A 15,818-nucleotide genomic window follows, 5' to 3' on the forward strand; every position below is an offset into this window, starting at 1 on the left:
GAGTCATATATGATATAACCTATGATACCTTTTTAGGGCTATTATTTCGAGATTACAGTTGAATATTTTCACCTAATCATTTGTCTGTTGTTCATTTTATATAGTTTGTACGAAAATTGGGGATAACATTAGTCTGTGACGATTTTGTAGATGGTTATGGAATCAAGCTTTCATGAATACACTGATTACTTCAATGGGTTCTCATTGCATGATGAGGATGTTAATGGTTACCGATTCCGAGACGAGCTTCCGGATCTCGGCTTCTTGGAGATCCCTACTGCGCCTACGACACTCGACCCTGGTATCATGAATTCGTTCCCAATTGCCGCGTCTCAATACAATTCGCCTGATGAGTATACGGATTATGTTTCCAAGTACCTTAACCAGATTCTCGTTGAAGAGAAGATGGAGATGAAGCAGAGTATGTTTCATGACCCGTTTGCTTTACAAGAGACCGTGATGTCTTTGAATGAGGCGCTTGGTAATGGTAACAACCACCTATGCCCGCCTGTGCAGCAGCCTTTTAGTTATGTTGAAAGCTTTGAAGAGATCCTGAATGGAAGCTCGAGTGAGTACAGTACCTACAGCGGTACAAGTGGTAGCAACTTGGTTGAACCGCAGTGTGGTCGAAGTGATTCGTTTGATGCAAAATCTTCAATCACACAAACTCATTCGGTTGAGAATCCGACCATTAGTGTTACTAATGACGTTAGTGACACGATGGACTCCACGATCAACAAGCATGTTTTTCAAAATATTTTCACTGATAGCGAGTCGATCTTGCTGTTTAAAAAAGGTATGGAGGAAGCAAGAAAGTTTCTTCCTCCTAGTAAGCCTTTAGTGATTGATTTGGATAAGTATAATTTACCTTCCGACACGGCTGATTCTTGTTTGTCTTCCGAGGCGGTTTTGAAAGAGGAGAAAGTTGAAACGGATAACTCGGTTAACGGGTTTGGAGGGCTTAAATCAAGAAAATATTTTCAATTGGAAGATGATGGTTCTGATTATGAAAATGAACGAGTTGGCAAACAGGTTGCGGTTTACGAGGATCAAGAAGACGAGTTGTGTGGTATATTTGATATGCTTCTTCTTTGCACCAATGCGAAAGGCGAGCCGACACCCGGGTGGGGTAGCATTACAAAAAACCCGAATTTAGGATACGTGTCTAGCGGGTGGAACGCGCCCGTTTGGCAACCGGGAAATGCAGCCGGCAGTATCGACATTAGAACTTTGTTAATCAACTGTGCACAATCGGTTGCTTCTGATGATTACAAAGTTGCAAGTGAGCGACTGAAGCAGATTAGACAAAACGCGTCGCCATCTGGCAATGCTTCACAAAGGCTAGCTCATTATTTTGCTCTCGGTTTAGAGGCGCGTATGTTGGGTACGGGTTTGCAAATCTATGAATCGCAAAAGGGGACGGGAATCTCGTCTCCTGATAAGTTGAATGCGTTTCAGTGTTACATGGCGGCATGCCCGTTCACTAAAAACGAGATATACTTTGCTAACAGAACGATTTATGAGGCATCTTCATCTTCTTCAACACTTCATGTTGTTGATTTCGGTATCACTTACGGTTTTCAATGGCCAATTCTCATCAAACACCTGGGGGGCAGACCCGGTGGGCCGCCTAAGTTGAGGATTACTGGGATTGAGTTTCCACAGCCTGGATTTAGACCAGCTGAGCGGATAGAGGACACGGGTAGGCGGCTGGCTACTTTCTGTGAGCGGTTTAAGGTTCCGTTTGAGTATAACGCGTTAGCGATTAAAAACTGGGAATCAATTAAAATTGATGATTTAAAGCTTCAGAGAAACGAGTTTCTTGCTGTGAACGCGCTCGCTCGATTTGAAAACTTGCTCGATGAAACGATGGTTGCGGGCAGTACGTGCAGCAATCCACGGGATGGTGTTTTGAAGGTGGTTCGGGATATGAAACCTGATATCTTCATTCATTCGGTTATTAACGGGTCTTACAGTGCACCGTTCTTTGTAACCCGTTTCCGTGAGGCGCTTTTTCATTACTCTGCTTTGTTTGACATGTTCGATGCAACGGTCGAGCGGGAAAACGAGCAAAGAAAGAATTTTGAGAAAGAGTTTTACGGGCGACAAGTTATGAATGTTATCGCGTGTGAAGGTTTACAGAGGGTGGAACGTCCCGAGACCTACAAGCAGTGGCAGGTTCGGCTCACACTGGCCGGGTTCGTTCCTAGATGTATCCATCGGGACATTGTTGCAAATGTGAAAGGCAAGGTGAAACTCGGGTTTCACAAAGATTTTGTGTTTGATGATGATGGGAAATGGTTGTTACAAGGATGGAAAGGAAGGATTCTATATGCGATTACGTGTTGGGTACCCGCTTAGGAGCCGGTTTTTACATTCGTTTATATCTTGTTAATAGTTGCTTGTCTAAGGTATGGTTTCTTGTGAATGATTATTTTTTTAGTTTTGTTACCTTATGATCTGATGAGTGTAATGTTTTGCGCAGATAGCGGTTTGAAGATGGAGAAGGTAGAGGTGATTATTATTAGTATTACATAGTTGATGTTTTGCGCAGATAGCGGTACGCAGGTTGCAATTTCTTGAATTCAGGTATAACCATGAATAAGTTTATATAGATGTATCACAGTATTAGGGTCTACTGTGTTAGATTTGCGTTATAGTTAGTTATCTTTCTTTCCCTTTTTATTTATTTATTTTTTAATATTGATTATTTTAATAATATTGAGAATGGTCCTAGATGTATATTTACAGAAGTAGCAACTGTTAAGAATACTTTTAGGAACTAAAATAAAAATTGAAGCATTTAATCACTTTGATGGATAGTGGGTGAAAGTTGGTAAAGTGGGCACGCTAATAAAATGTATGTAGCACGTTTAAGACTATGATATGATATAGGGTGTGAAAACCCGACTAATCGAAACCGACTATTAAAAGAATGGGGCCAAACTAGTAACCGACGGTTCGGTTTTGTTTTTTTTGAAAACTGGGCCCAAAGTTATGGTCTGGTACTCTGGTTTGTGTCATGACACACTCCAAAACCAAAACCAACCAAATTGAATGTTATTAAATTTATTGTTCTAATTTATTATTTTAAATAAAAAGTTATATACTGTAATTCATTAATGAGCTGAATTCACACAAAAAAAAAAAATGAAATCGAATAGTTTTTTAAAATTAAAAACGTGTCAATTTCAATAGCTCGATTTGTGTATACCCCTATCTAAAGTGTTTGAAAAATACTTGGGAATAATAAGTGTAAAGTGAGATGCTAATTTTGGGAACGTGTCAATTTCAAGTTTCAACAGCTCTATTTGTGTATAACCACCTATAATGTTAATGAAAATACTTTGGAATAAAAGATGCCAATTTGGAATAAGATGTGTAAACGTGCCAATTCCAAATTTCCAATAGCTCAACTTTTGCACACCCACCCTATCTTTAATATTAATGAATTTTTTTTAAATAACCAACAAAGCTCGGCTACCCGGGTATACGCATTGGGAAAAGGTCAACCGCTCTTGCGATTGATGACAATGTTGTGATTCAGTTGCCTATCACCTCCAAGGAAAACCTGCCACCCAAAGGCAAACTATGGTAAAACCCATGACTCACATACGATAGACTTGAACTGATAACCTCCTTAAAGAAAGTTATTGGGTACCGTCAACCGATAGAGTTCCGCTCCTTTGGTACAAAAACCCTAATGAAATTTCTTTGGAATAATTTGTGTAAATGAGATGCTACTTTTAGAATAAGAGGTAGCAGCGCGGCTTGTTATTCATTTGCATTATGTTTCGATGTAATTATTACTTTTCAATTTGCTATTGTAATAATGCAATTAAATATTCTTTTTAACAAAATAAGAGGGGTAAACGAGCCGATTGTAATGGCTTGACTCATATACACATTGTTAAACTATTGGTCAACCAATTGTCTTCCATGATTTAAATTGAAGAAGATAGTTACATAAAATTACTAAAAGATAAAAAAAACAACAAATATTTTTTAAAAAAATATATGCAACTGATATTTTTATCATAACTAGTATTTGTACACGCGTGATGCAGCGGGCATGCGTCAAATGCATTAGATGTTCCGGTGCTCAGAAAATTCAACTCGGCAAATTCTTGGATACAAACATGGCCGGGAATTTGTCCGTGGACAATTTTGCAATTCAAAGTTTTTGAAGAACTTTGACATGAATACAACATAAACGAAATCAAATCATTTGTTTTTCTAAAAAGAAAAGGGGGCAAAATGGTTTTTGCTGGCAATATGAATCGTACAAAAAATTATCCATTTTTGGACATGCACTTCAATCAGTTTCAGCTGAAACACATTTTGGCCCGTTTCAGCCCGAACAAATTTTTACAAGTTTCAGCCTGACACACATCTACCACAAATGTCCTTAATAGGTGGTACCTGAATCACACAGAAAACATAGTTTATCAAAATAAGTTGAAACAAATCCAGAATTCATAATTCACCTGATAATTGCATGCATCAAGATCTGAAATACTTGTTTCTTGGATTCAACCATCTTTCTTCAAGAAAATCTTTGCCTACAGTGACCACTGAAATTGTATTTGAGATCAGATGTCTAAAAGGTGAAAGGTGCTCTTGTCTGCATGCACATCTAACAAATCAATATTGAGGTCATAACCATATTATAAAATTTGAATGTGATTAGACTAATTTAACATGATAATTCAACTACTGTTAACAGGGCATCCAATATTGTTTTACTACCTTGTTAAATCCAAGCTCTCAAAAATGTCTCTTAAAGTTAGATACGTCATATCCTGAAATATTGCAACCTAAAGAAGCAAGCACGAAGTCACTATCAGAAACCAATATAATAAAGATGAAAAACAAATCAACATAATATTATTTATTTTATTACCCCATTAATCAGGTTCTTTATTCAACTTTTATGAATCTTAACAAATGGTTTTGATACATGCATGTAGAATGATGAACATGAGTATCAACTTACCGGACATTATAAAAGGAAGAGCTGGTACACAACCCAATCTGCAGAACACACAAAGACACTTTCATCAGAAAGTTAACTACCATAGTATGGTGTGTAATTGGGCTGAACATTGTCCGAAAGTGTGGTTTAGTTAATACGGTCTCTAAGATTCCTCGGTTCTAATTTATTTACTTTGGGTTTAGTGATAAATTACTTTTTAGTTAATACCACAACCTCTTTGCCTATCCTATTGATAAACTAACAACATTCAACAAACAGTTCGTTATGGTTTAGGGTTGCTCGGTAATAATCGACCATTCACCATTGAGAAATAGAAAACAGAGCTCCCAAACAAAATCATCCATAAGAATCGTAAACAGCTTCAAACAGTTAGCTATAAATCAAAGCTAACTTGGATGTTTATAGCTTTCTTATTACAAAGATCAATCAAGAAGTCACTTAGAATCAGATGGCAAAATCAGAACAGAACGATTACAAAAAGATTGATAAAGAACAATATAACGAATGATTAGGCAATCGTACGCAGTAGGTATTGGACCTATGCATGTTTCCTTAACCCGCCGCTTCCACCCTGAATCACTCGCCGGAACCCCAAATTGATGGATTCGCAAAGTCGATGATGGAAAAGTATGTTGGAATCGCTATTTTGCCGGGTAGAATCGATTAGTTGGAATCACTTCTTCAAGTGATTGATGATGATAATAATGAGGGGCAATGAGTAGAAGAAATAGACAGGACAAATTGAGAATACCACATGTAATGTAACATGAAGCTTCCATATGTTGTACCGTATGCATTAAATTACCAAACATAGATGAATAGTGAAAGTCTCTCACAAAGAAGATTTGCTTTTTAATATATATATATATATATATATATATAAATGAGCATGAATTTAATATTTGCCGAGGAACGTGCAGAAAAGGGAATTAAAATTGCGTTGTCATGAAGTGAGTAGGCACGTGATATTCAAATCGAAACCGTCTTGGAGGTGGCTATATTTAAAAGTTAGTTTTATTTTAATAATTGTGGTGTTTGTTAGTTAATCATCGTTTAAATAACATATATAATGTACGGAAGAAGGTGAACAAAAGTATAGAATATGTCGTTTTCTTCTTTCGATAATCTTGATTTATACCTTGTTTTTGTTTTGACAATTCAAATGATCAACAAGAAATGCTACTTAAACGAAATTTCGGATTCCGAGATATCATGAGAACGAACACTCTTCGTTATAAGCAAAAATCATTTAGCGTGACTTTATGAGTCAGACTGCTTTTCATAACCAACTGTCATCTGGAGGCTATAACCGAAGCTTTAACTGACTTACTCCTAGTGCTCCCGCTGTCACGATATCCAATGATTGGTTTAACCTTTCGTGCTTGGTCTTCCTAAATCTTCACATTGGCTCTAGGTTTCTCTATTGCAAAGCAAACTCTCTTCGCCACAAGATAAGATTGTAAGAACCAAACTTCACTTTTCTTCCGAAGTATTTAATGGTAAACTGGCCATGTATAACAATCCCTTCTTGTGTCCATGAGCTATCATAAGATTGACAACATTCCAGTGCTCATTGCTGATTTTAATGTGACACCCGATTTCAGGAATAACAAATAGTTTTAAAACATTGCAGCAGCGGAAGTGAGGTCTAACTTTTTTCATTTGAAAACAAATAGAGTTCAAATAACCAACCATAATGTTAAAGCATACTTTTAAAGTCTTAAGCATCTAAAACAAATATTGGTTTAACAAATTTTGGTTTCCAAAACCTTAATTTAATGTACATCAAGAAAACAACTACAAGATGTGAATTCAAGTGTCGTCTTGAGAACTTTGATCGTCAAGCACCAATACCCCATAAACGATGCTTCCAACATCTAATCGTATCTTCAGAGGGTACTACTTAAGATGTTACAACACCACAAAATGTATTAGAAATATATATGGGAGAACCAAACCATAATATTTGGAATATAAAAATGGAAATCAAATTTAAAATGGGTTGGTGTACGCTACGTCGGGTTGCCTTAGGGCATAGCCCTCGAATAAGACATAGGTTTCTTTGCATAAAGACTTCCAGGTGGCGTAGCATACGCGACGTCTCCTACAGCTTCCTTTCTCAAAATTTTCAACTTCAATCCGCTGTTTTGAAACACATTGAACCCACGGAGTCTTAATAGTTGGATGTACAAGTGCATTTGTTCTTAAACCTTGAATTATCATAAATAACGGAATAAAAATCTTTACAACTTGTCTTTAGTAAACATTAACCAATGTATGAACTATTAAAAACTTAAAAAAACCAAACTACTTGGATGCCACCGGCTCCCGGATAACTTGCAGTGCTCTAGCAATCCTTATTCCAATATGCTAGAACCCGCTAACCTGATATGCATACAACATTCAGCTATACGCTGAATGAGTTATAGTTGTATACTACTTGATAGTTACTATATTAATACAATAACATCTTATGTGTCGGAGCACAAACATAACTTTACTTATCGTATTTTAAGCAAATCAATATGCTAGTCATTCAACTAACCTTCCTGTCCTGACATACGTAATTGCAATTACTGACGCGCCACCAAGGCGTGTGCCTAAAGTATTCCCATAGATAGGGCACATACTAATCCCACAAATAAAGCCAAGACTTACACAGAAGATCGCTTAAACACATAATATTTGGCATCCGTTCCTTACCTAACACGTACATGTAGACATACCCGCCCCAAAAAGTTTAAAAGAGAAGGGGCTAAAAACTCACCTGTATCGTTTACAAATCCTTGACTGAACTGTATGGGCAACGGTCCTTGAGCTACTGTTTAAATGTAAACGGTTAATAATTGATCCAGTTTAACTTTCTGTCCGTCGTGCAATTCACACAGGTCACACATAAGAGGGGCATGGTTTCAAAGCCTGAAAGCAACAAGTTCATAACAGACATTAAGTCTATTGTCTGTTAACATAAGGTTGATACATGGCTCAAACCAACAGAATTCTTAACAATTATAAGTCCAGTTTCATTATTTTAAAGTCAAACTTCTCATTTTCACAAAAAGTATATCATTACAAAGACAAAAGTGACCAGACTTAGTTAATTAAAATAACAATTAAACATCAAGAGTAGAACCAAGAGGCTAGAAGAATAACAGTAGAACCAAGAGAGTATAAATACTCCATTAAACCTCTCTAAAACCCTAAAACTCTCATTTCTATCTATCTTATTCTCTACACACTCAAAACACACACATATATTCCCTCTCTTACGACCTCTATTAAGAAGGAGATCCAAGACCAAGAACGAGCATTTATTATTGATTGATCTTGACTACAAAAGCAAGATACAAGATTATTGTTCATAACCGAAGCTAACCATAGCCTAAAAACGCATAAAGGTATGTTCTTTACATCTGAAGGTTACATTTTTATGAACAGTTTGCCCTAAAACTTAACCCTAGAGTAGATTGGGTCTAGATATATAATAAAAATGCAAACTTTCTGTTTAAAATGGACTTAAAGAACTCATGGCTATATACGGTTCGTAAGGGAAACCCTAGATCTAGCCTAAGAACGTTTTAACCCATAAAGGTTCAACCTTATGTATAAACGGGTTAAGTCTTGACCGAAAACGGTTAGGGAAACGTTCAAGGGTTAATATGATACCATACTTGAAATATAAATGTTAAAAATGTAAGGATGATGGAAATAAAGAACCAAACTGAAGTAGCTCATTCGAATACAACACTCAAATTCGAATACAATGTATAATTAGAATACAAGGTGTCACACCCCGGTTTAGGGCCTAGGCGTATGACCAATAGTTGGTACCTGTTTTGTAAATACATCAGAGTTGCAGTTTATTTTAGCGGAAGACTTTGGTTATAATAAAATATTAATTTATTTGAAAACTTCTCGGATAATAAATACCAAAGTTTTTGATTTATAAATCATGTTATAATATTTTAATAATTTAAAACTGAGCCATCTCTACCTTGCGAGCGTCTATCTTTATGAATGACTATATTCCTTGCTACCTGTGCTAATCTGTTTCCCTGAAATGTGGGGAAAAGACGTCAGCTATATGCTGGTGAACACGTATGACTCTATAAAACATTTGAATGTCAGTTACAATACAATTATAGTTTTCTGTACACTCAGCAGAAGTATTGCTACTTCTCGGCTTTGTACCACTACCCTACACACATACAAGTGTTCCCACAGCCGTGTAGCCCCTGCATGGAGAACTAGTTATAACCGTTAGCCCGCGACCACGTAGCCTTTGACTGATTAGGCTGAACAGTTATGTTTGGATCCAGAAACATGCGTATTCGGTCTGAGTTGATTTTATTTTCTACTTTGTATTATAACGTTTTAGAGATCACGTAATCTCATGTAAACATTGACTGACTCGTTAAGACAAACACCCGTTCATCTTAACAAGTATAAATATGTTTTGACTGATTGTAAAGGTTAACGCATTCACATGTACCGTCGGTGTGCGTTTGAAACCTTGACTGTGAATGACTGACTGATTGATTGATTGATGATTGACCTATAAAATAGGTTTATATAAATACCCAGATCGTCTCTTGATCTGGCTATAGACCTTTAGTCTAGTTTTGATAGCTTTAAACCTTGATTGATCATTTGTTCGAATGAAATATTTAGACCTATAATCTTTCTATTTATTTACAAATCATATGCTGAGTTTCTTCTTCATGAAGAAACATTTCTAATTTATTTCTTCTTCAAGAAGAAACATTCATTGACTGCTACTTTTGTATGCAAAAAATCCTATGTTTCTTAATTATGAAGAAACAATGTTTTAGCTATATTCCTTGTATATGAAACGCTACATTTCTTAATCGTGAAGAAACTATATTCTGACTATATCCTTATGAATGAAAAATTACGTGTTTCTTAATAGTAAAGTAACATTACTATTATCCTTTGTATGTTTAAAGCTTATGTAAACATAACTATGATCAAGGTTTGGGCTATACCCATGACTATGGTCTAAGCCATATAATATAGTAATAATAATGACTTAGGCATAACTCCTTACCTTATACGGGTATTCGAAGTTCGATTACTAAGACTGATCGAGCAGCACTTCTACTCCATATCGCATACTAGAGCTTAAGATGTTGGAACCTCAAATCTTGGCACGAACTTCGAGGTTGGAACGCAAAACGAGGAGACATATGGTGGTCGTCGTGTCGTGCACGTACTTCAAGATAGAATGTCGGGCTATTTTTGGGTGGCACACACTTCGAGGTACCGTAGTATATGGCACGAAAATCGAGGTAGGGAGAGAGTATTTCTAGAGAGAGAGAGAGAGTGGTTTTTGGTGTGAAATGGAATGAGACGTGAACCCCCTATCTATAGGCTGATTTGCAACCCATCGCGCTACGCGATGGGTCTAGGTAATCCCGTCGCATATCGCGGCGCCGTATATTCTTCGCGCCATTCTACATGATGACACATGTCCGCTGACTCATCAAGGTCCATCCTGATACTCGATGACCTTTGTTCTGTGCTCATCGCGTATCGCGATGGCTTCTTGAATTAAATTGTTCACTTTTGGTCCATTGTCTTTTGTTAGCTTGTCACTTCTGGGTCTAAATCCCATTGTCTAAAAATACAAAGGCGGCTCTCAAGCGGGTCGCGGCGATGCGAGCGTGCGAAGTGCGCCACCACAGCGTCACATTGCCCCCAACGCCCTTCGCCGTCACCCTCATCCTCGTCCTCGCCCGAGCCCGTGCCCGTGCGCGTCGGGTGCTTTGCACTCTCCACTAGGACCACTGGGTGCATGCTAGGCATAAAAGAATATTACTATGGAATTTTATCTCTTTATAAAGAGCTTCCAAATCTTTACCACTTTCCATGTGGGATGGATTCCATTTTTCTTATTTATACCCAAGTGGAATGCTTCCAGTTTCTTACATTTTTCCATGTGGGATGGAATTTCCTTATTCCATATCCTTAACATGAGATGACTTTCTTTATAGAATATTTTTTTTCCTTATAAAAAGATTTTTATTTTCTTTATCTAAATTTTCTCATTACTTATTTTAGAGAATAATTTTGATCTTTCAACTTTACTAAGTTGTCAATTTTGGATCAAAATTTTGGGGATGTTACATCCTCCCCTCCTTGGAATGAAATTCATCATCAAGATTCGTTGTGAGTAATTTCTTACTTCTCGATTTATGATCAGATTCTATCTAATTTGTTTCTTAAGTTTAATTTTGTGTTGTTTGAATGATTGGAATTCCTGATTTGTTGTTAACTTACATCTTTGGATGATGTATTCAGTTAATAGTTCAGAATGTCATAAGTAATTGTAAATTGGTAAGCAGAGTGGCCAGTTGTGTTTAACTATTTACATTACCTTTTGTATTCTAAATATTTATTGATGTTAACTAGATTGCTTCTTTGATCCAGTCTATAGAATCCTTTTGATTTATTCATATTGATTCTTTTCAAGATGTCCATTCTCGAATTATGATATCCTTTACTTATGATCTTGACGGATTCCTTTCGTTTATTTCTATCAATTATACTCCTGAACTTTTAAAGTTCAGATAATTGATTTTTCTTTGAGAAGACATACTTTTATGTTTAGTTAAATTTATCATTCTCTTTATTTCATCTTTCTATAGATGATGATTATTGAATAACATAGTTTCTTTTATTTTGAGAACTTTCGAAATTTAACTATCTCTTTTCCCAGTGTAAAGACAGTATATGTATGCTAATATCTTCCTTTATATACATTAGGGATTTAAATACCCTTTTTCTATTACAAAACTTCTCGTTTAAACACGAGTTTACAAACGGTTACAAGAGTTGACTATCTATTGCGTCTTTGAACATTCCTTTTTAAAATGTCCTTTTTCTCCACAACTGAAGCATGCAACTACTTTCCTTCTACAGCCATCTTCCGAATGACCAGTTTTATTACAGAAAGTACATGTGACTGATGTATTGTTCTTGTTTGGTTTTCGGAATTTTCCATAATGTCGTTTACCACAGTTCTGACAGAATGGCCCTTTAAATTTAAATGGTTTCTCCTTGTTGATCTTATTCATTTGTTTTACCGTTGCTCTTTCTTTCCTTCTCACATTATTTTTCTCTTTAACCTTCGTATTTCTTTCCATACTATTGAGGAAATATTTTGCTAATTCCATGGCCGAGGAGGTTGTTTGTGGCAATTAGGTTCTTACTATATCTCTTATCTCTTTGGGTAACCCAGATATGTATTGAATAACTTTGTTGTATTCTGAGTCATCTATACGCGGAGTTGATTGGCAATATTTAAGGAACTTAATATTGTATTCTGTGAGATTTGTGCCATCCATGTTGTGATTTAGAAACTTAGTTTGATTATGATTAATTTCTGGTATGGGGAAAACTGTTGTAATACGATTTCTTTAAATGCTTCCCATTTTATTTGATACAAGGTTTTTCTACCCTTTCTCACGATTAGAGTGTTCCACCATCAGAGCTTCACCTTTGAATTTCATAGATGCGCACTGGATCTTTTGAATCTCAATACATCGACTAATGATGACGATGGACTCGATCTCTTCAAGCCATCGTAAAGTTGGTATAACACCTTGGTTGCCATAAAATTCTTTTGGTTCATAGGTTTTGAAATCCTTAAAACTACAACCTTGCATTACTAAATGGTTCTTGTAGTTCTTGCTATTTGTGTTGGAACTATGAAGGTCTTTCTTATGATAAGAAGGAGTTTGGCATGGATGATTTCTAACAACCTTATTTGAATGTTTAATTTTGTATATCTCTCCTTTTATTGTATTGATAATAGGGATCATTGTGTCATAAATTATCTTTTGCACTTTGACTAAATATTGTTCATGAATCTCATGGTTAGTAACTGTCATGTTCTTGTTGCTTATTTGATTGGAAACTTCATCATTATTTGCTTAACTACTTAAGTTCGTCATTATGTAAATAGAATTGCATCAGTATAAAAGAAACTTAATTATATACTGATGATATACTATGTGGTATGTGAATCTTAATGCTACAAGTACTAGAAATCTTTTGATTATGAAACGTCTAATAAATTTGTAGTATTCTTAGAAGAATTTCTTTCTAACTTTGCTTCTTCTTTTTCTTGGACTTCAACTAACTTTTCCTTGGGGTTATTCGTTTTGGTTTGGGCATAATCCATATGCTTTTCCTTTTGATTGAGAGATGATATTAAGGAAATTGTATATTACCATAGCATTTTCCGAATATCTTGATGATGATTGATAAGGTTCTATAGAGATATAATTACTTTGTTCTCTTTTGTATGCTCTTGAAATGATTAGTACATACCTTGTGTACAGACAACCCATGAGAATTTCCAATTCTCTTTCTAGGTTTATTTATGTCTCTTTTGTTAAATATTTCTTTGGCATTGACTTGGAGTCACTTATCCTTGGGATTTTGTCCACCTGGACTTTTCCTTATGCTGATATTCTCTTTCTTCCAGACTTGCTAGGATAGTTACTCTAAGACTTTATTCTTTTATTCTATTGCTATACTGATTATAACTATTAAGATCTTTATTGTCTACTACTTCCAGCGAATGATTAATTTCTTGATCTTGTTTTTCCTTTTTGGTGTTTTTTTTATCTCCTCTTCTTTTGTCTTTCCTCGTTTTCCATTTATTTCTTAAGCATTTATTCTGCTAATTTGGTGATACTGATTTCGTAATGAATTGAATTATCTTCAATGTCATACATCCCTTCTAAGGAATTTTGATCCGTATTCAAGTGTTTTCCTTGAGTGTGAGCAAAGTAAGGATTTCGAAATGCTAGATAATTGAAATATAGTTGTCCCTTATAATTGTCTTCTGGATTAGTCATTACTATTTTTCCTTTTGAAAATATTGGTTTTGATTTACTTGATCCTGCTCCTTGGGTATTCTGATTTGCACTTATCAGAACTGGTGGAGTATTAGTATCGAATGAATCTGAATTTCCTTCCATTGTTGTTTGATATGAGTCTTCGTCACTGGACACATGAATTGGCAGTAGAGACGTTCCAATGTATCACTTTCCTTTACTGAATCGAGGTCTACTGGTATAACTATTGTGATTGGACATCTGTGTGAGGTTTGATTAAAAGTAGGAATGCGTTCCTATCTTATTCATACAGTTCACCTTATCCGTAATATTTGAATATTCTATTTAGATATTTTTCAGTCAGATATCTAATTTGCTGTTACTGATAGTTCTGTAATAAAATTGATATTCCTATGGGTGTTTTATGGATTGCCAGAAAGATACTTTTGTTGACCTTCATATGGCAAATTAGTAACTTGTCGATTGTTCTTGACTGATAAAGCTTGTATTTGTTGGCCATGTCTGATGGCTCAGATTCAAGTGCAGTGAATGAATGTCTAGCTACTTGGAGTATATTCCCAAAGTAGTTTGTACAGATTATCTTTAGGAATATGTAAACTTCCAATCTTTGCTTATCCCTACTTTCTCCAACAAGTAGTTAAAGGTTAGGTACTAATATATTAATACCAAATTCGTTAAAACCAATGGCTAAGATTGATATATATCTCTGATCAAAGCCTAGGTATGATTAAATACCTAATTCTCTAAGATCGATGGCTCTGATATCAACCTGTCACACCCCGGTGTGCATTTGAAACCTTGACTATAAATGAATGACTGATTGATGGATTGATGCTTGACCTATAAAATAGGTTTATATAAATACACGGATTGTCTCTTAATCCGGCTATACACCTTTAGTCTAGTTTTGATAGCTTTAAACCTTGATTGATCATTTGTTCGAATGAAATATTTAGACCTATAGTCTTTCTAATTATTTACAAATCATATGTTGAGTTTCTTCTTCATGAAGAAACATCTATAATCTGTTTATTCTTCAAGAAGAAACATTCATTGACTGCTAACTTTGTATGCAAAAAATCCTATGTTTCTTAATTATGAAGAAACAATGTTTTAGCTATATTCCTTGTATATGAAACGCTACATTTCTTAATCATGAAGAAACTATATTCTGACTATATCCTCATGAATGAAAAATTACGTGTTTCTTAATTGTAAAGTAACATTACTATTTTCCTTTGTATGTTTAAAGCTTATGTAAACATAACTATGATCAAGGTTTGGGCTATACCCATGACTATGGTCTAAGCCATATAATATAGTAATAATAATGACTTAGGCAGAACTCCTTACCTTATACGGGTATTCGAAGTTCGATTACTAAGACTGATCGAGCAGCACTTCTACTCCATATCGCATACTAGAGCTTAAGATGTTGGAACCTCAAAGCTTGGCACGAACTTCGAGGTTGGCACGTAAAACGAGTCTACATATGGTGGTCCTCGTTTCATGCACGTACTTTGAGATAGAATGTCGGGCTATTTTCGGGTGGCACACACTTGAGGTATCATAGTTTATGGCACGGGAATCGAGGTAAGGAGAGAGTATTTCTAGAGAGAGAGTGGTTTTTGGTGTGAAATGGAATGAGCTATGAACCCCCTATTTATAGGCATCACGATACGTGATGGGTCTTGGTAATCCTGTTGCGTATCGCGGCGCCGTATATTCTCCGCCACCATTCTACATGCTGACACGTGTCCGCTGACTCATCAAGGTCCATCGCGATACACGATGACCTTTAGTCTGTGCTCATCACGTATCGCGATGGCTTCTTGAATTAAATTTTTCACTTTTGGTCCCTTGTCTTTTGTTAGCTTGTCACTTCTGGGCCTAACTCCCATTGTCCATCAAAGTGCCACATTGCGCCCAACGCC

The 15,818-nt window shown here is 35.9% G+C and overlaps 1 long non-coding RNA gene and 1 pseudogene across 3 annotated transcripts; one reads left to right on the top strand and one right to left on the bottom strand.

Moving 5' to 3' along the window:
* Nucleotides 1–2,689, top strand: LOC143597797 (scarecrow-like protein 34 pseudogene; annotated as a pseudogene). Of its 2 annotated transcripts, none has more exons than XR_013146996.1 (2): nt 1–2,416; nt 2,500–2,689. The product of XR_013146996.1 is annotated as a scarecrow-like protein 34 pseudogene, transcript variant X2 (transcript). The 2 variants fall into 2 exon arrangements; XR_013146995.1 differs by having other exon boundaries at nt 1–2,411; nt 2,486–2,689.
* A 1,892-nt stretch (nt 2,690–4,581) lies between these two features.
* Nucleotides 4,582–5,702, bottom strand: LOC143597796 (uncharacterized). Its single transcript, XR_013146994.1, has 3 exons — nt 5,519–5,702; nt 4,997–5,034; nt 4,582–4,817 (listed from the first exon to the last, which is right to left on the bottom strand). It is a non-coding gene; the product is annotated as an uncharacterized LOC143597796 (long non-coding RNA).
* Nucleotides 5,703–15,818: the final 10,116 nt, after the last annotated feature.

Source organism: Bidens hawaiensis, unplaced genomic scaffold (genome assembly GCF_021521415.1).
Source record: "Bidens hawaiensis isolate Kalapana, Puna unplaced genomic scaffold, B.hawaiensis_p1.1 tig00049057_1, whole genome shotgun sequence".
Taxonomy (NCBI): Eukaryota; Viridiplantae; Streptophyta; class Magnoliopsida; order Asterales; family Asteraceae; genus Bidens; species Bidens hawaiensis.